Genomic DNA, 21,264 nt, shown 5'->3' on the forward strand with positions numbered 1-21,264 from the left:
CTGTTGGGTGTGACAGAGGTGGTTCTCTTAGACTATGTCCAAGGGGGCTTGTTACTGCATGTGGCCAGGTCACCAAGGTGAACCTTGTTAAAACTCCAATTCTTGTTCAACTCTGGCAGCAAAGACTCCAAGGAGACCATTAAGGTGACACTCTGGGGTATTTCAGGAATGTTCTCTGTATCTTGGTATCCCCAGCTGAATAGGCCTGGCAGTGTTGCCCATAGCAAAACTTGCACAGAGGCTGAACTTCATCTTTGGTTTCCTCTGCTCTCCCTTGACAGGTTCTGCCAGGCTGTTTGACCTTAGGCAAGTCACTCTGCCTTTTGGAGGCTTAGCTTTCTTGCCCATGAACAGGGGCCAATGATAATACCAGTCTTAGATATATCTAACTCAAGGAAATGTTCATTCACTATATTAGTGGCCTATGGCTGCGTTATTACACCAAAATGTAGTGGCTTAAAACAAACATTTTATTATCTCTCAGTTCTGTTGGTCAGGAATCTGTGCACAGCTTAGCTGGGTACCTCTGGCTTTGGGTCCCTCATGAGATTGTAATCAAGCCGTGGGCCAAGACTGCAGTCGTCTTAAGGCTCAACTTCAAGTTCACTTGCATACCCTTGGTTCCTGACTGCTGGGGCTGCCATAACAAAATACCACAGACTGGGTGGCTTACACCACAGGAATTGATTTTCTCACAGTTCTGGAGCCTGGAAGTCCAAGATTAAGGAGCTGGCAGGGTTGCTGTCTCCTGAGGCCTCTATCCTTGGCTTGCAGATGGCCGCCTTCTTGCTGTGTCCTCATGTGGCCTTTTCTCTGTGCCTGTGCATCCCTGGGATCTCTTCCCGTTCTTATAAGGACACCAGTTCTACTGGATTAGACCCCACCCTCATGTCCTCATTAACTTAATTACCTCTTTGAAGGCCCTATCTCCAAATGTAGTCACATTGGGGCCTAGGGCTTCAACGTATGGATTTTGGGGGAACACAACTCGGGCCGTAGTAGTTTTTCACACAGGCCTCTCTATGAACTGCCTGAGTGTTCTCATGACAGAGGAGCTGGTGATCCATGGAAGAATCTGAAAGCACTCCCAAAAGTCCTTGTATAACCGAATCTTGGAAATGACGTTTATCACATTGGCGTCCCTCACTTCTGCTGTATTCTATTTGTAAGAACAGAGCCGCTCAGTCCAGCTTGTACTCAAGGAGGGGAAATACCATAAGGGGATGTGTTCCATGAGGAGAGATCATTGGGGGCCATCCTAGAGGTCGCCTATCACAGCCATTCATTCACACAATGCAAATTTACTGAGTGCCTACTGTGTACCCCTGGTGATACAACAGCAAGTAAGACAGACACAATTCTATATCTCCCAGAGCTTGCATTCTGGTAGGGGAGATAGGCTACATACATACTGACAGAGCAGGAGCACCATCATCTCAGATAAACACTGCCACTTTAAGTTCCAGCTCCCTTACTAGCCTCATGCATTTCAAGGAAATCTCTTCTAACAACAAGCAACCAGAAAAAGCAGACAGTAAAACACAGATAAGATAGCTCGGGCACAGAGGGAGGTGGGGGGAAAGTCTCTTGGGTAACTGCCAAACTTCACCCCCATACAATGGGCCCGAGTAAAACAGTGGGCCTTAATAAGCACATTCCTTTCCCTTCAGGATGCCCTAAGATAGAGAAACTAAAAGCAGACTCAGGGGTATGCCTGCAACTGCAGAAAGATGTATGAGAACAGACACAAAACGCTCGTTCCCAGAGAAGCACAACAAAGAGACACAGAAGCAGTCCAAGCCTCTGACAAACTCTCCCACCCTGAATCCTTAAAATCTCTTAGTCTGTAAGAGAGTGGGCTCTGACCTAACTCGGCCAGAAGCCACTCTCAGGTTTGCTTTCTCTAAAATAAACCTGTCCTTGACTGTTGAGCCACCTTTCATGTTTCTTTCCTCTTTCTTTAATTCTTAACACATACCAGGTGCTAGATTTATCTAGATAAATAAATAAAGATATAAATATAGATCTCTGTGTATTTAGGTTCAGGTAGTGATCAGTGCTCTGGATGAATACAGGGCAGGATGGAAAATGGCGTAATGGAGAAAAAGTTGTGTCTATTGAAACAGCCACTGACAGCTTCTCTGATGGGGCCACAGAACCCTGCAGTAAGGGAGGGGAGGGCAGATACCTGGAGGGAAGAAGAGCTTGTGCTGCTTTGTTCTTAGAACAAATCAAAATCACATGCTTGAAGGTGCCTTGTATATGGACAAGTGTTATGCAACTGTAAGGTGGTGGTGTTATTATTGTTGACAGTTTTTGTTGCCCGCCCATCCCATACACCCTTATCCAGTCTGCCTCATTAAGGGATTAGCTGATCAATGCTTAGAAGGTTATTTGTCCAGAGTAATTGTGTTTTTTTCCCTCATGTAGAGGGAATATCTTTGTTGTTTCTTCTGATTATATAGTGATACATGCTCATTGTAAGCAAAATTCAAACAATACAGGCAATTAAAGTTTCAAAGGAGATGCTTGCAACTGAGAAAGATCTGACTAAACAAGAGAATTAAAATGTATCACAAGCCATATCCTGGAGGCTGCTTTGGGTGAAATATCTCAGGTGCCTGTCATCCTCTTGGTTATCCCAGTGGGGAAGGTGGTGCAGGGACTGGCCCAGGCCACAGTGTTGGAATTCAGACCTGGGTGGACTCCACCCAAGTACTTGCTGCTTTCTCTACATCGTGCTGCCCTCCATGGATGGATATTCACAGATAAGGGCATGGGTGAAATGTTTTCAGCTTGCAGATAAGCAAGGGACTTGTCAGTGCCCCTCAGCATTGATCTTCTGCCTTCAGCTGGTCCCTGTGTTTTGGGAAAGGAGATTGGAGGAAATGGCAATAGGACATTTAGGTTTTACACCTGTTTTCTGGCTCAGATGGCCTAGTGGGTATTATCCCTGTTAAGATGTTTTCTGTTACTGTTCATAGAAAAAGACAGAAGTAAAGTCTCCTAGTGAGGTTGAGGTGCTCACACTACTTGATAAGTGATCTCATCATTAAACTACAAGACCTTCTAATAGGGAACAAGAGCTTGACTTTACCAAATCACCTGGAGTATAAGCCACAGACTCCTTTCTTTTGAAATAATAATGGCTATTAGTTATTGACCCTATACTGTGTACCAGGCCCTATTCTAAACACTTTAAAATAATTAATTAAATCACAAAAACTTAGAAGTAAAATTTCAACCTTATAGGGTAGACGTACATTTAACTTATTAAGAAACTGCCAAACAGTTCTCCAAAGTTGGTTACAACCATTTTACATTCTTACCAATAAGTACAAGAGTTCTGGTTACTCAACATCCTCTTCAATGGTGTCTATCTTTTCCATTACGTGATGTCTTTTTCATTTTATCAATTTAAGCAGGTATGTAGTGGTATTTTATCATGGTTTAAATTTCTCTGAAGATTAATGATGAATATTTTCTCATGTGCTCATTACTTAGGTAATTCCTTTTAAAATCTTTCTGATAGTTATTAATAAATAATGTAAGACTGAATTTTCCTCAAAGTATGGGTTTAGCCATATCCCAAAGAATTTGAAAAGAAGTAATCTAATTTTTGTTAGCCCTAAATAATTTTATCTTTTTTGTTTTTTTTCTTTTTAGAGACCAAGGTCTTGCTCTTTCACTTAGGCTGGAGTGCAGTAGTGTGATTATAGCTCACTGCAGCCTTGAACTTCTAGGCTCAAGCTATCCTTACACGTCAATCTACTGGGCACCTGGGACCACAGGCATGCACCACCACATCTGGCTAATTTTTTTATTTTTATTTTTTTAGAGGTGGGATCTTACTCTGTTGCCCAGGCTGATCTAAAACTCCTGAGCCCAAGTGATCCTCCCACCTTATCCTCCCAAGTAGCTGGGATTACAGGCTTGAGCCACTGTGCCTGACAATTTTGTCATTTTATTTCTAATAATTAAAAAAATTCCCCAGTTATTTAAAGGATAATTTTCAGGTTTCCCCAATGATTAAAATTTTTTGTTTGCTTATCTGTTAATTATTAGCTTCTGAATTTGTTTAATTACAGTCAATTAGCATGACCTGTAAAATACTAACATTTTAGAAAATAACATATATAGTTAAGTACATGGTCCCTATTTTTAAGTCTTCTATGGGAATAAAGAATATATTTTCTGGGGCCTGGCATGGTGGCTCACGCCAGTAATCCCAGCACTTTGGGAGGCCAAGGAAGGCAGATCACAAGGTCAGGAGATTGAGACCATCCTGGCTAACATGGTGAAACCTTGTCTCTACTAAAAATACAAAAAAATTAGCTGGGCGTGGTGGCGGGCACCTGTAGTCCCAGCTACTCGGGAGGCTGAGGCAGGAGAATGGCGTGAACCTGGGAGGTGGAGCTTGCAGTGAGCCAAGATCGCGCCACTGCACTCCAGCCTGGGCGACAGAACAAGACTCTCTCAAAAAAAAAAAAAAAAAAAAGAATATATTTTCCTCTTTAGTGTACATGGTTCTCTTTCTACATATCTATTAAATCAGGATTGATAATTATGTTGCCAAAATGATGTCTATACTTGTTCCTTCTTTTGTCTGTTTAATCTACAGAATTTGAAGAGTGATGTTTTGGATTCTCACTGTGCTTTTTTTTTTTAAATTGAATTTGCCTTGCATTTCTAAGAGCCTTTGCGTTGTAGATTGTTCACTGCATACATTTTTCATGACTATAGCTACTTCTTCATGGAGTGCCCTTTTATCATTAAGAATATCCTTCCTTTAAACTGTTTAAATTTTTGGCCTAACATTCTATTCTTAGCCCTTAATATCTCTATCCGTGTTTCCTTTTGTTTGCTTTTGTCTGATACATGTTTGCTTATCCAATTGTTTTCACCTTCCCTGTGTCATTTTGTTTTAGGTCCATCTCTTATAAATTGCATTTAATTGGATTTTTGTTTTTCTAACCCATCCCCAAGGACCTGTATCATTTCATAGTGGAATTTAACCCTCTCACATGAATTTGGCATCCAGGAGGTTTGGTCTCACTCCTGCCATTTAATTTTATGCTTTCTGTTTATTACACTTTCTACTGGTTCCCTCATTTCTGCTTTACTTATTTTTGTTAGGTTGATAAAGTTTATTCGTTTTTCTTCTTCTCCAGTGAATTAGAAGTTCTAATATAAATTCATATTCTACTGTGTTTACATTTAATATACATAGTTAAACATATATCTCCAACAATTACACAAGTGAAATAGTGATCATGTCCCTCCAGCTTTGCCAAAATAATTTGGAATTTTAATCGTATGTTAACTTTTTTCTTAGAGCATGCCTCTTATAGTTTAAGAATCCGTTTAAACTTCTATTGCAATTTCATGTCCCACTTCTATCATTTAGATTTAATTATTAATAAATGTTTATTCGATTGAATTATATGTGGGCATTTTTGGTCTCTTTGTTTATCTGTTTGAGGACAGGGACCATTAAAAAAAAAGTTTTCTATATTCTCCCATAGCCTTACACATGGTAAGCAATTCACTACTATGATGTTGAGGACACAATTTTGGCCCTCAAGTTTGACCTATTTTTGCCCCAACTTTGCCCCTTGTTAGTCACCTGAGCTTAACTAACATTACTGACCATCGGCTTCCTTAACTCTGAGATGGGTATTATAACGTTTTGGTGCCGCAAAAGAAATAGCACTTGAATGTAAAATTTTGTTTCTAACTCTCAGCAAGGCAATGTACTTCTATAGAAAGGTGAGTCCTTACAGATGGAGCAATGGTGAGCGTACACCTGGACAAGGGAGGGAAAGGTGTTCTTATCCCTGAGGCGCTGTGGCCCCTGCTGCTGTGTTGTTCCCCTGTTGGCTAGGGTTAGACCGCACAGGCTAAAGTAATTCTGATTGGCTAATTTAAAGAGCATGACGGGGGCGAGTGGTTTGGCGGGAAAAAATGGTTATGCAGTGAGGAGGATGAGTCAGGGCAGAGCAGGTGGCAGGTAATTGGAATGTCAGGGTGGAGCAGGTGATTGAAATGAGGGTGGAGCAGGTAATAGAAAAAGGTTGCTTTATGATGAAGTTTAAAAGTAGAAGGCAAAGAATTGAATATACTGACATATTGATTCTTTGAAAAGAAATTTAGAACTCATATCTAACGGCTAACTTGGCAGGCTAGTTAATGAAGTTAAGAAGATCAAATCTGCAAGAATTCTGAGAATCAGCTTGTGCAGCTGAAACTGCCTTTGCAAAATAATGACTGAGACAGTGAAAGAGATCTCACTTAACTGACTCCATCTTGCTTCTAACCTTTAAGCTGTGCTGTACCTTCTTGGGTGTAGGCTGAACTAACTTAGGGAGGAACTTAGTTTCTAGTTTAAAACAAAGATGATGGCAGCCCTTTCCCAAAACAAACCTCCTTCTTGCCTGGGCGCTAGACTGCCTTTGTAGGACTAATAATTTAGCCACAAGATTATAAATTATGGTTTAGGAATCATGTGGCTGGAGGCTACAAGATTCTGAGCCTCCCTAAACTGTTCCTAAGATCACTGCTTGAGATATTTTGCAGACCCTGCACTTGATGGATCAGCTGACACCACCCAGATTGATAAACTGGCTCATCTGATCTTGTGGCCGCCACCCAGGAACTGACTCAGCACAAGAGGACAGCTTCAGCTTCCTATAATTTCATCTCCTACCTAACCAATCAGCACTCCTGGCTCACTGGCTTTCCCCCACCCACCAAGTTGTCCTTAAAAACTCTGATCCTTTGAGTAATAATAAAACTCTGGTCTCCCACACAGCAGGCTCTGCAGTGAATTACTCTTCCTCTATTGCAATTCCCCTGTCTTGATATATCAGCTATGTCTAGGCAGCGGTATCAGCTATGTCTAGGCAGCGGGCAAGGCGAACCCATTGGGCAGTTACGCAGCTGCTGGATGAACAAATAAATATGTGGAAAAAGAAGAAAAACCGAGAGTCAAAGCTTACAGACTCTGCGATGTGTCCTGGATGCTAAGACTACCTCCTGGAGTTTTTGCTACCTTTGCTTTTCAGCTGAAAGTATTTTGGGTGAGCTCAGCCAAGAGGTGGCTGCAGATTGTAGGTGGAGATGCTGGGGAGTGTGTGGGGTTTTGCGATTTTCCAAGCTCTAGATGTACAGCCAGGGGAGCCCCTATGCAAGAATCAGCCTGCTCACCACGTGGGGCGCTGTGCAGTCATGATATTTACCACCAGTCAACCCCGTAGGGAGCCTCAGAAGGGTGAGTTGGACTTGGCAAGGGCATGCTTGGCTTCCAGGGAGTTGGTTTGCGCAGTCGGATTGATTTCTGCTCCCCTGTGACCAGAGGACAGCGGTGCTTATCTTTGTCCCCTCTCCACCCTTTGTTTGCCTGACCGCTTGGCTCCCTTTTTAATACTTTAAAATTTTAAGGTTTTCCTTTATTAAATATCACAGAATTTTTTTTTCGTTTTTTCTTCTTTTTTTAAATCTGGGAGCTTACCACCCAAGCTGGCCCAGCCTGATGTTTTTTTTTTTGCTTTGTATTTTCACAAGGATGAGATAAGTCCCTATGATCTCTCCTGGGTTGCTGGTACTGCTTGTTAACTCGAGTAACTCTCCGCAATTGCTTTGCTTCCTTTCTCTGGCATTTCTGCCAAAGTGTTTCTGAATGTTCAAGGCCTGAGTGAGGTTGAGCTAGATTTGCTCTTAAATGTGCCTCATCCAAGGCTACCCTTCACACCCATGCTGGGCTTAGTACCAAGCGGTGGTCCATCCTTTGCCCTGAGATCCTTTCCCTACTTTAACTTTTTAGTTTGAATTTTCAGGAAAGTTATAAAGGTAGTGCAGAATTCCCAAATGCCATTCATCCAGCTTGCCTTGCTGTTCACCATTTTTGGTACAATACTATTAATTACAGACTTCAGAATTCACCAGCTTTTCCACGAATGTCTTTTTTTCTGTTCCAGGAACCAATCTGGGATCCCACGTTGTGTGTAGTTGTCAGAGGTCCTTAGCTTCCTCCCATCTGTGACAGTGTCTCAGTGTTTTATTGCTTGTGATGATCTTGAAAATTTTGAAGAGTGCCCCATTTTAATATATGGGAACACAAGCTTTACTGCATTTGCAAAGGAGGAAGAGCAATGTATTAATTACTTTCTGCCTTCTCAGCGGAAGTCTGCTCTTGTCTAAGCCATTTTTCTGGTAGCAGCATCAACACTCTCAGAAGTGTTTTTTTTTTTTTTTTTTTTTTGAGACAGAGTCTCACTCTGTCGCCCAGGCTGGAGTGCAGTGGCACGATCTTAGCTCACTGCAAGCTCTGCCTCCTGGGTTCACACCATTCTCCTGCCTCAGCCTGCCAAGTAGCTGGGACTACAGGTGTGCACCACCACTCCTGGCTAATTTTTTTTTTTTTTTTTGTATTTTTAGCAGAGGTGGGATTTTGCCATGTTGGTCTGGCTGGTCTTGAACTCGTGACCTCAGTTGATCCACCTGCCTTGGCCTCCCAAAGTACTGGGATTACAGGTATGAGCCACCATGCCTGGCCTTAGAAGCTTTTTATAAATCAGTTGGGGCAATGAATTTTCTTCCCCATCCAGAGGTTTGACTAGGTGATATGTAACTTTTTTTTTTTAATTTCCATAGGTTGTTGGGGAACAGGTGGTGTTTGGTTACTTGAGTAAGTTCTTTAGGGGTGATTTGTGAGATTTTGGTGCACCCATCACCTGGGCAGTATACGCTGCACCCTATTTGTAGACTTTCATCTGCATGATCCTGACTTAGTATATAAACAAGGAGTGCATGGAATCAACAGGTTAATGATGCCCCTGGGTAATGTCATATATGGGTGTGCCCACATTCCTTATAGGCACATAGCTGGCTAGAATTTGCAAAAACTAGCATTTATTTTTTTTTTTTTGGCAAGGGCCACCCCTCTAGCACCTGGAAGCACATATTGTACCCCATCCCCACATCCCTGCTCGCCCCTTGTTCCTTATTTTTGCCTCTGCGGGGATGCAAATTCTAAATTAGAGCACTAGCAATGGCAGTCCAGATGTCACAACTCAAAAGACCAAGAACAGACAGAGCCATCTTTATCTGAGTGTGACACCCAGGTGTGTCTCAGCCGAAGGAACCGCCAGACTCCCCCACATCAGAATACTGGGAAGTCTGGTTACAGTGAATATTGAGGACCCCTTCAGGGATGGGAGGATACAGCAAACGGTCACAGGAGCCTAGGAGGGAGCTGGAGAAGAGGAAAGGCATGAGCGACACTCTTCTTCCCATTCAGATCCAATGTGTGTGGACAGGTGTCTCGAGGCTGGCTGAACTACCCCTTTCTCTATGGTTCTCTGCCTCCCCTAAGGGCATCTCTGGCTGGCTGCTCAGGAAAGGGAGGCCCTAGAGTAGGTGAATGACCTGATTTTCCAGACCCCAGAAAGATCTCTGGGACTGCACGGGGGCCTGACTTGCTGTTTGGAAAGGGTGGCAACGCTTCTGGATAGTGGGAGATCATTAGTATTTTAGTGGAAGAGTCGCTGATGGGCTGCAGAGTCCTTTGTTTGTCCTGGCTTTACCACCAACATGTGGTGCGGTTCTCGTATAACCTACCATTTTTTCTTTCCTTGTCTGTAAAAAAAAAAGGGGAGAGGGGGAGGCTAGATGAGATAATTCCAAGATTCCTTCAAACTCTAGCACATTAGGATTCTTATTTAGCTCTGTCACACCCAAGGTAACTTGACTTACCCCTCATTAGAGGACTCACTCTTTTCCTCGTGTGCCGTGATGTGAAAACTCTTGGAAGACTCATGGTGCTGGCACGCATGCCTTGGGGCCCTCTGGCATCCATGTCTCATTCCTAACAGTGCCTTGGTGTCCTTTGGGATAATTACCTTTTGTCCACTGTCTTTAGGACCGCTCCTGCAGTAGGACCATTTCTGTTCTTCCTGTCTCCAGGAAGTGTCTGTGCCCCCTAGCAGCATCCAGGTCTGGGTCCCAGCCTTCCAGTGGATTCCCAGAGCCTCTCCTGCCTTGACATCCCTTTTTGCTTCAGTTAGGGCAAAACCACTTTCTGTTGTTTGCAACCCCATTGTGGTAAGAAATGTGCTCTGTGTTTCAGAAATTTCTGGAAGTGCTGGGAAATGCAGGCCACGCCACCCAGTGACATTCAGGCTCTGCAGTGAAGAGACCTAAGCCAAATTGGATGTGACATCTAGTGGCCCCTTTGCTTATTGGTGTCCTTGGACAGGTCTCCCAAACTCCCTAAGCCTGTTTTCTTTTCTATAAAATGGAGATAATAACGAGCCACACAGAATGGCCATAAAGAATGAAGAAACATACACACGGTCAGTTCTCAATCAACACTGGCTTTGATTGTGATTACAATAATGAAAGCTTGGGTAATAGTGCTGTGTTGGATCTCATCTGTCTCTGGGGTCCCCAAATAAGGAACAGAGACTGTGGATAATAATAATGATGATAACAAAAACATGGCACACTTATATAGTACTAAGTATATCCCAGGTACTGTCCTAAGTGCTTTATATATTAACTCACTCAATCCTCACAACCTCCTTATGTGGTAATGTACTCTTACTACCCCTGCTTAACAAATGAGGCATTGAGGCATAGGGTGGTTAACTTGCTCAAGGCCTCCAGAAGTTATTGGTCTGCTCTGATGTGTTCTGACAGAGAGAAGGCTGAGCAGACGGGCCAAAATCACACATACACTGCAGAATTCATGTGCTTATGTGCTTTCTCTGCATGCCTTTCCTGGCCTTGGGGAGGGCCTCATTGCTGCAGTGGGGAAGGGAGATGCTTCATCTGTAGGCATGACTCATAGCCGAACCTGTGTTCCTGGATTTGTTCGGAAGTGAGATTCTATTGTGTTTATTGCAAACAGGCAGCTCCGCTTCCTGTTGGTTCTGGTTCCTTCCTATTAAATTACTGAACTGTGAGGACTGGGGAGGGCGGGCAGGAAGGGAGATGAAGCAGGGTTAAGAGGATTCTGTTTTCAGCAAGTAATGAATTCCACAGCAGCTTTTCCCACTTAGTCCGGATGCAGCCATGCGATGTGAAGATGGGCTTAATTGCTTCGTGTTGGTGGCAGAGCTCTGAAGATGAGGACTGGCTTTCCTACTGGAGAGCCGGCCCGTGGACCAGGCATCTATTGCTGAGGCCAGATGAAAATGGGCCAGGGCCTCTGGCCACACGCTGCCACAGCCAAGAGAGATGGAGCAAAGCCATGCAGTGTCAACTTAGGTTTGAGGAAGGGTTCAGGTCAAAGAGCTGGAGGGACTCCCCGTCACTGAGTTCCTTGCCATCAACACAACTACAGAGCAGAGCAGGAGCGACCACACATCCAGAGCCCACTGTGGAAGAGACACAGCATCAGGCCCTTTCAACACTTAGTTAATCCTCATGTTGGTCCCATGCAATTATTTTATTTTCCTACTTTATACACAGGAAGTCGAAGCTTGGAGAGATTCTGTGAATTGGTGAAGGACACATAGCAAAGCCAGGATTCAGATTCAGACCTGCTTGATTCCAAGGTCATTCCAGAAATCTCCCCTTTCCTTTGGACCCTGTGACGTGACAGCTGAGTCCTTTCTGCTCAGATTTCCATGCCTGACAACCATTTAAATGGAATACAAGAATGCAGGTAACTGAAGAAACCCAAGGAGAGAGGTGAATGCCTTTGTTTTGGGTGTGGTTGTTAAAGAGGAGGTGGTGGTTGATATGAGGGGGCATTTGTCTCAAGCAAAAGAAGCCTGTACTGAAGGCAGAGTGCCAGGGCTGCAGAAGTCCAAGCAGGTTGGAGGCCCTAAGGAATCAGCTAGGTTAGTTGTTCTCAACTGTGGGGGATTTGGTAATGTCTGGAAACATTTTTGGTTGTCATGGTGGGGGTGGGTGTGTGCTACTAGCCTCTGGTGGGTCAAGGCCAGACTCTAAATATGCATAGGATAGCTTCCCACAATATGGAATCATCTAACCTGAAATGTCAGTGGTGCTGAGATTGAGAAAGTCTGATCTTGGAAATCTCTTATTTGTAGATATAGAAACAGGGTTCCTAAGAGTTGGATGCCCACCCCTAAGTCACACAGCTCAAGTGAGGTAGAGATGACACCAGAGTGGAGGTTTGCAGCACCCCAGGTGTCTTAGTCTGTTTTCTGTTGCTTACAACAGAATACCTGAAGCTGAGTAACTTGTAAAGAAAAGGAATTTATTTATTACAGTTACGGAGGCTGATAAGTGTAAGGTCAAGGGCTGCATCTGGTGAGGGCCTTCTTGCTGGTGGTGACTTTCTGTGGAGTCCTGAGGTAACACAAGGCATTACATGGCGAGGGGGCTGAGTGTGCTAACTCAGCTTTCTCTTCCTCTTCTTATAAAGCCACCAGTCCCACTCCCATGATAACCATGACTCTAGGAATTCACTCATCCATTCATGAGAGCAGAGCCCTCAGGACCCAGGAACCTCTTAAAAGCCCCATCTCTCAATACTGCCACCCTGGGGATTAAGTTTCAACATATGTTTTGGAGGGGACAAAGATTCAAACCATCACACCAGCTGAGTGATATTTACACCATGCAAAGTGGCCTCAGTCAAGTAATGCAGGAATGGATTTTCTGATAGACGGGCGTGGTCCAAGGCAGCTCAGCTCAAGTTGCCCAGGCTGGGGAAGGGCCAGGCCTCTCTCCTTGAGGAAGAGGTGGTTCTGGTCTGCTGATGTGTGCATGGGGCCCAGGGCCCAGAGGAGGAAGGGGCACTGTGGGGACTCCTTGGAGCCAGCATGAGCTGGGAGCTGAGAGAGACAGGCAGGAGGTCTCGGCCAACTCTTCTCTCCTAACCCTGAGCTTCTACTTCTGCTGCTGGGCCTGCCATGGCCTTCATGCCCATCCAATGGGAAGCACAGGAACAATAGCTCCTGACTCCTGAATAACACTTGATAGCACTGTTTTATATTCTGTCTCTTCATTGACTGTGTGAGCTTCTCTACAACTTGATGAGGTTAGTTAGGTGGGCAGTGGGGGTGTAGCTCTTCCCATTTTAAAGACCATGGAATGAAGCTCAGGAGGTTAACCACCTGACCACACATTGTGCCAGAGGCCCAGGTGAACCAGTGGCCCTGCCCTCTGACCCACGTCTGGCATTCTTTCATCTACTCTTCCAAATGAGAGTGAGAGCTCTTTCGGTTTGAGTACTGTGCTAGGTGTTGCCTCTTTCAAATCACTTCCCTGTATTCCTGCCATGTACCCTGTTTCTCAAGGGTGTGAATATCTCAGTTTTTACTTTCCAACTAACATATGAGTTCTGTGTTTAATTTTCGCTTAGATAACTGAACCTGCCACTGTGAGGCATGATGCCATAGCAGGGATGTGGTGTTGACTGGGGCATAGTCCTTCATCTCTGCATGATCACTATAGTAGGAGAGGGAGAAAGAAAAGACAGTGATTGAAGAGTAAACATAGGGTGCCATTGACATACCCCATTCAGGTCTCGGAGAGCTTCTGAACCTGCATAAACCACTGATCTCACTTTACTGCTTTATAATTTGCATTGTGTAACTCTGTCTCCAGGAGACCGCAGGCTTCTTCAGAGTAGAGGGCATTTCTTTTCACTTTTGTCTCTCCCACCCTTAGAAGGTGCTTGGCACATTCTTGGCTCTTTCCTGGATCTGTCACATTCTCAAGAGGCAATTTGTAGCTATCTCTATCAGTAGGATAGCTGACCCCATCTTCATCAGTAGGATAGCTGACTCCAAGTAGGTCTCTGCTGGAAACCCTCTGACAGAGGTGGGGGCTGTCCCACTCCCCTGAACCCTGAGTGTCAGGGGCAGAATCCCAAAGGCCTGGTCATGCCACCTTGGGACAGTCTGGGGTGGGCCTCTCTTTGGGAGCCAGCTCACAGTTCCCACGCTGTCTCCAGCAACTGTTCTTTGACACACATATGAGGACAACATTTCTCCTATCTGTTGGAACACAGTCAACATTTAGTGTCGAGTCCCCATTTCCCTCTGCATTTCTAGCTACCTGTTTGAATGTTGTTAGGCAGCCAGCCACAGGGACTGAGGCATTTGAAGCTCTGAGGCAGTTGCTGGCTTCTGAAGCAGAGAGTGGGAGGCTGACTGTCAGTTCCCGCTCCTCTGCTTCAGGGCCCTGCCAGTATTGTAATAACATCTCCAGAACGTGTCTAACCACACGTTACAATTATCTTCTCCAGCCCCTGCATTGCATTTCCTTAAAATCTCCCCAGAGCCTGATAGCACGCAGCTTCTACCAGGGAGTCCATTGTACCCCTAATTTCTTTGCTGCGTCAGCCAGTCTCCTTGGGCTTCTGCCTCAGCAGGTGGGCTGGGTGAGGATTTTCCATCAGTCCAAGCATGTCTTTCAACAAAGACTTCAACTTTAAAGAAATCCTGTGTCTCTAGGTGCTGATTCTTCTGAGCAATTTTCAGAGGCCTCCTTTGCCTGCTTTCACCCAAGGGGAATTTCTGGCCCTCAGACCGTGCCTACTTGGCTCTCTGACAGTGTACCTGCACCCACCACCCTTGTGGTGAGATTCATCTCAAATGAGTTTTAGAACTTCCTTCTGACTCTTGTGAGATCTTCCTAAGGAGATTTTCCAAACTGTTAGGAGAAAATGGAGGTGGGTAAACAGTGAGTCTGAGCATGGGAGAGGGACACATGATACAGTTGAAGATAGGGACATGACATAGGGATATCCCTCCCAATCCCCCCATGATATAAGCTAAATATGGGGCTCCTGGAATTGGTTGACTGAGCTGAGGCTTCTGGGCGCTGAAATAACATTATTTAATGACAGTGTTAGGAAGAAACTCTTCTGAAGGCAGTGAAACAGGAGGGATGTCTCAACAGGAAGAGTTAGAAATTCACCCTTTATTATTTTCTTCTTTTTATTTTTTAAAAATCAGTTTTCTTAGGTTGAAAGAAATTCACCCTTTATCAAGAATTATTTATAGTTCCTCTGGAGTGAGAGAGGAAGTTGTTACCCATGCAGTGCTCTGTGGAATCATCTGAGCCACCACTTCTGACTTGGGGACACCATCTGGGGAAGTATCTGGATGCTTCGGCTGAACAATGTGTTTTGGGGTCTTTAATATGTCACCTTAAGGATGAGGCCTAGAGAACATGGCCTTTCGTTGAACAGTTTGTAAGCTCTCAAATGTGAGTAAATGTGAGGAGGGTCTTGGGAGATATAGAAAGCTCAAGAAACCTAGCTGGAGTCTCTAGACCATTGAGAAAAGTGGTGAGGAGAAATTCCCATTGTGGGGGATGGGAATGGTGGTGCAGGAGGATTTTTGAGAATGGGGATAGAGAGCCTAGAAATAAGGCCACACACCCATGGCCATCTGATTTTCGACAAAGCAAGCAATGAGTAATGGACTCCTTGTTTAATAAATGGTGCTGGGTTGACTGATTAGCCATATGCAGAAGATTGAAACTGGACTCCTTCCTCACACCATATACAGAAATCAACTCGAGATGGATTAAAGACCTAAATGTAAGACCCAGAACTATAAAAACTCTGGAAGACAACCTAGGCAATACCACCCTGGATATAGGAACGGGCAAAGATTTCATGATGAAGACACTAAAAGCAATTGCAGCAAAAGCAAAAATTGACAAATGTGATCTGATTAAACCTAAGAGCTTCTGCACAGCAAAAGCAATTATCAACAGAGTAAACAACCTACAGAATAGAAAATATTTGCAAACTAAGCAACTAACAAAGGTCTCATATTCAACATCTATAAGATACTTAAACAAATTTACAAGAAATAACTAACAATTCCAACAAAAAGTGGGCAAAGTACATGAACAGACACTTTGCTAAAGAAGACATACATGTGGCCAACAAGCAAATGAAAAAAAGCTCAATATTATGATCATTAGAGAAACGCAAATCAAAACCACAATGAGATATATCATCTCACACCAGTCAGAATGGCTATTATTAAAAAGTCAAAAAATAACAGATGGCTGGTAAAGTTGCAGAGAAAAGGGAATACTTATACACTGTTAGTAGGAGTTTAAATTAGTTCAACCATTGTGGAAAGCAGCGTGGTGATTCCTCAAAGAGCTAAAAACAGGACTACTATTTGACCCAGCAAACCCATTACTGGGTATATACCCAGAGGAATAGAAATCATTCTACCATAAAAACATATGCAACAAACGTTCATTGCAGCACTATTCAAAATAGCAAAGACATAGAATCAACCTAAATGCCCATCAATGACAGATTGGATAAAAAATGTGGTACATAGGTCCCATGGAATACTATGCAGCCATAAGAAAGAATAAGATCATGTCTTTTGCAGGAACATGATGGAGCTGGAGGCCATTATCCTTAGCAAACTAATGCAGAAACAGAAAACTAAATAGTGCATGTTCTTACTCATAAGAGGGAGCTAAATGAGGAGACATCATGGATACAAAGAGGGGAACAACAGACACTGGGACCTCTTTGAGGGTGGAGGGTAGGAGGAGGGAGAGGAGCAGAAAGACATATTAATCTTGTTGTACAGATTATTTTGTCACCCAGTTACTAAACCTGGTACTGTTGGGTACCCTACCACTGCTTTATCAACTAAGTTTCTGTAATAGTTTAAATCCTTTGTTGTCATTACAACAATGTTCATGGCATCTTCACCAGGAGTAGATCTCAAGAAACCACTTTTTTTGCTTATCCATAGGAAGCAACTCCTCGTCTATTCAAATTTGATCACGAGATTGCAGCAATCTGGTCACATCTTCAGGTTCACTCTAATTCAAGTTCTCTTGCTGTTTCTACCACATCCACAGTTACTTCCTTCACTGAAATTTTGAACCTGTCAAAATTTGGTACCTTACTGTTGTGTACCAGGTTTAGTACCTGGGTGACAAAATAATCTGTACAACAGACCCCCGTGATACCAGTTAACCTAGGTAACAAACCTGCACATGTACTCCTGATCCTGAAATAAAAATAAAAAAAGAATTGGAACTTTTAGGTTACAAGTTCTTTTTCTGTGAAATAAGTCCCCAGCCATTGCATCAAATAGTAAATCCTTCTAGCAGTGTGGGAGTGATTTGGGCAAAATCAGAAGAAGCCCACAAAAACTCTGTTGCACATCATTGTGCTGAACCTCTATTAACCTCAGTAGGGAAGATACCAGGCTCAAGAGGCCAAAGAAGACACTTAGAGCCAGTAAATGAGACATGGAGTCTTATTAGGGGCTTCCACACAAGGGAGACAGTGCAGTGACAGCGGGCTGGACAAGATAACCACAGGGCCCAGTAGCTGCAGGCTGGAGAGCAAAACCGCAACTGCCTGCAAATGTCATGCAGTTTATGTAGCATTTCCACTTACTCCCCTCCCTCCAACAACCTTCACCTGGCAACCTTCGTTTAACCCAAAACTCAGGGCCTCAATCCCCTGTACAGCCCGTGTTTCACCAGATGGGCCAGGGACTCAGATGTTTATTGTAGATAAGGAATGAATTTCCAGGTTGGCCACTCTCGGATTCTCTAGCTCAGAACACACATTCAGGTGCATCTGCCATACAGGGCTGTTCTAAGGGTGTGCTTCAATGAAGCTATCAGGTGTGTTTACTGTACACACATTAGGATCAGTGAATGCAGAGGAAAGAAGAGGTGGGGAAGGGAATTCAGAAACAAGACTGCATTTGGTAAGACTAGGGATTCAAAGCCCATGGAGGTCACAAAAATGTATGTCTTTGGGGATTCATAGAAATCTTAGGAAGAGCCTTTGTCTTCTAGGAGGTTGTGGAAGCAACATTGCCATTTTATTTGAATCAGAAAGCTTAGAAAAACGTTATACAGGGGGACTCCCAGGCAAGATGGCCGAATAGGAACAGCTTCAGTCTGCAGCTCTCAGTGAGACCAACGCAGAAGGTGGTTGATTTCTGCATTTCCAACTGAGGTACCCAGTTCATCTCATTGGGACTGATTAGATAGTGGGTGCAGGCCATGGAGGGTGAGCCAAAGCAGGGTGGAGCGTTGCCTCACCTGGGAAGTGCAAGGAGTCGGGGAACTCCCTCTCCTAGCCAAGGGAAGCCATGAAGGATTGTGCCATGAGAGATGGTGCATTCTAGCCCAGACACTATGCTTTTCCCATGGTCTTCCCAACCTGCAGACCAGGAGATTACCTCCGGTGCCTATGCCACCAGGGCCCTGGGTTTCAAGCACAAAGCTGGGCGGCTGGTTGGGCAGACACCAAGGTAGCCACAGGAGTTTTGTTTAGTACCCCAGTGGTGCCTGGAATGCCAGCGAGACAGAACCGTTCACTCCCCTGGAAAGGGGGCTGAAGCCAGGAAGCCAAGTGCTCTTGCTCAGTGGATCCCACCCCGACGGAGCCCAACAAGCTAAGATCCACTGGCTTGAAACTCTCACTGCCAGCACAGCAGTCTGGAGTTGACCTGGGATGCTCAAGCTTGGTGGGGGGAGGGGTGTCCACCATTTCTGAGGCTTGGGTAGGCAGTTTTCCCCTCACAGTGTAAACAAAGCCGCTGGAAAGTTTGAACTGGGCGGAACCCACCGCAGCACCGCAAAGCCGCCATAGCCAGACTGCCTTTCTAGACGCCTACTCTCTAGATGCCTCCTCTCTGGGCAGGGTATCTCTGAAAGAAATGCAGCAGCCCCAGTCAGGGGCTTATAGATAAAACTCCCATCTCCCTGGGGCAGAGTATCTGGGGGAAGGGGTGGCTGTGGGCACAGCTTCAGCAGACTTATATGTTCCTGCTTGCCAGCTCTGAAGAGAGCAGTGGACCTCCCAGCACAGCACTCAAGCTCTGCTAAGGGACAGACTGCCTCCTCAAGTGGATCCCTGACCCCCGTGCCTCCTGATGGGGAGACACCTCCCAGCAGGGGTTGACAGACACCTCATAGGGGAGAGCTCTAGCTGGCATCTGGCAGGTACCCCTTTGGGATGAAGCTTCCAGAGGAAGAAGCAGGCAACAATCTTTGCTGTTCTGCAGCCTCTGCTGGTGATACTCAGGCAAACAGGCTCTGGAGTGGACCTCCAGCAAACGACAGAGACCTGCAGCAGGGGAACCTGACAGTTGGAAGGAAAACTAATACACAGGAAGCAATAGCATCAACATCAACAAAAAGGATGACCACTCAAAAACCCCATCCGAAGGTCACCAACATCAAAGACCAAAGGTAGACAAATCCATGAAGATGAGGAAAAACCAGTGCAAAAATGCTGATACTTCCAAAACCAGAAATCCTCTTCTCCTCCATAGGATCACAACTCGTTGCCAGCAAGAGAACAAAACTGGTTGGAGAATGAGTTTGATGAATTGACAGAAGTAGGCTTCAGAAGGTGGGTAATAACAAACTCCTCCAAGCTAAAGAAGCATGTTCTAACCCAATGCAAGGAAGCTAAGGACTTTGATAAAAGATTACAGGAACTGCTAACTAGAATAACTAGTTTAGAGAAGAACATAAATGACATGATGGAGCTGAAAAACACAGCATGTGAACTTCATGAAGCATAGGCAAATATCAATAGCTGAATTGATCAAGCAGAGGAAAGGATATCAGAGATTGAAGATCAACTTAATGAAATAAAGTGTGAAGACAAGATAAGAGAAAAAAGAATGAAAAGGAGCAAACAAAGCCGCCAAGAAATATGGGACTATGTGAAGAGACCAAACCAACATTTGATTGGTGTACCTGAAAGTGATGGGGAGAATGGAAACAAACTGGAAAACACACTTCAGGATATTATCCAGCAGCACTTCCCCAACCTAGCAAGACAGGCCAACATTCAAATTCAGGAAATACAGAGAATACTGCAAAGATACTGCTTGAGAAGAGCAACCCCAAGACACATAATCATCAGATTCACCAAGGTTGAAATGGAAGGAAAAAATGTTAAGGGCAGCCAGAGAGAAAGGTTGGGTTACCTGCATAGGGAAGCCCATCAGACTAACAGCATATCTCTCTGCAGAAACCCTACAAGCCAGAAGAGAGTGGGGGCCAATATTCAACATTCTTAAAGTAAAGAATTTTCAACCCAGAGTTTCACATCCAGCCAAACTAAGCTTCATAAGTGAAGGAGAAATAAAATCCTTTGCAGACAAGCAAATGCTAAGGGAATTTGTCACCACCAGGCCTGCCTTACAAGAGTTCCTGAAGGAAGCACTAAATATGGAAAAGGAAAACCAGTACCAGCCACTGCAGAAACATACCAAAATGTAAAGACCATCGACACTATGAAGAAACTGCATCAACGAATGGGCAAAATAACCAGCTAGCATCATAATGACAGGATCAAATTCAAACATAATATTAACCTTAAATGTAAATGGGCAAAATGCCCCAATTAAAAGATACAGACTGGCAAATTGGATAAAGAGTCAAGATCCATTGGTGTGTTGTATTCAGGAGACCCATCTCATGTGGAAAGAAACACATAGACTCAAAATAAAGGGATGGAGGAATATTTACCAAGCAAGTGGAAAGCAAAAAACAAACAAACAAACAAACAAAAAAAAACCAGGGGTTGCAATCTTAGTCTCTGATAAAACAGACCTTAAACCAACAAAGATCAAAAAATACAAAGAAGGGCATTACATAATGATAAAGGGATCAATGCAACAAGAAGAGCTAACTACCCTAAATATATATGCACCCAATACAGGAGCACCCAGATTCATAAAGCAAGTTCTTAGAGAACTACAAAGAGACAGACTCCCACACAATAATAGTGGGAGAGTTTAACACTCCACTGCCAATATTAGATCAATGAGACAGAAAATTAACAAGGATATTCAGGATTTGAACTCAGCTTTGGACCAAGCAGACCTAATAGACATCTACAGAACTCTCCCAAATCAACAGAATATACATTCTTCTCTGCACCACATAGCACTTATTCTAAAATTGACCACATAACTGGAAGTAAAACACCCCTCAGCAAATGCAAAAGAACGGAAATCATAACAGTCTCTCAGACCATAGTGCAATCAAATTAGAACTCAGGATTAAGAAACTCACTCAAGACCGCACAATTACATGGAAACTGAACAACCAGCTACTGAATGACTGCTGGGTAAATAATGAAATTAAGACAAATAAATAAGTTCTTTGAAACCAGTGAGAACAAAGACACAATGTACCAGAATCTCTGGGATACAGCTAAAGCAGTGTTTAGAGGGAAATTTATAGCACTAAATGCCCACAGGAGAAAGTGGGAAAGATCTAAAATCAACACCCTAACATCAC

The 21,264-nt window shown here is 44.0% G+C and overlaps 1 long non-coding RNA gene across 1 annotated transcript; it reads left to right on the forward strand.

The window, feature by feature from the left end:
- Positions 1-6,786: 6,786 nt before the first annotated feature.
- On the forward strand, positions 6,787-16,992 carry LOC129469399 (uncharacterized). Its single transcript, XR_008653023.2, has 3 exons — positions 6,787-7,079; positions 11,473-11,668; positions 14,940-16,992. It is a non-coding gene; the product is annotated as an uncharacterized lncRNA (long non-coding RNA).
- Positions 16,993-21,264: the final 4,272 nt, after the last annotated feature.

Source organism: Symphalangus syndactylus, chromosome 20, assembly GCF_028878055.3.
Source record: "Symphalangus syndactylus isolate Jambi chromosome 20, NHGRI_mSymSyn1-v2.1_pri, whole genome shotgun sequence".
In the NCBI taxonomy this organism is placed as follows: Eukaryota; Metazoa; Chordata; class Mammalia; order Primates; family Hylobatidae; genus Symphalangus; species Symphalangus syndactylus.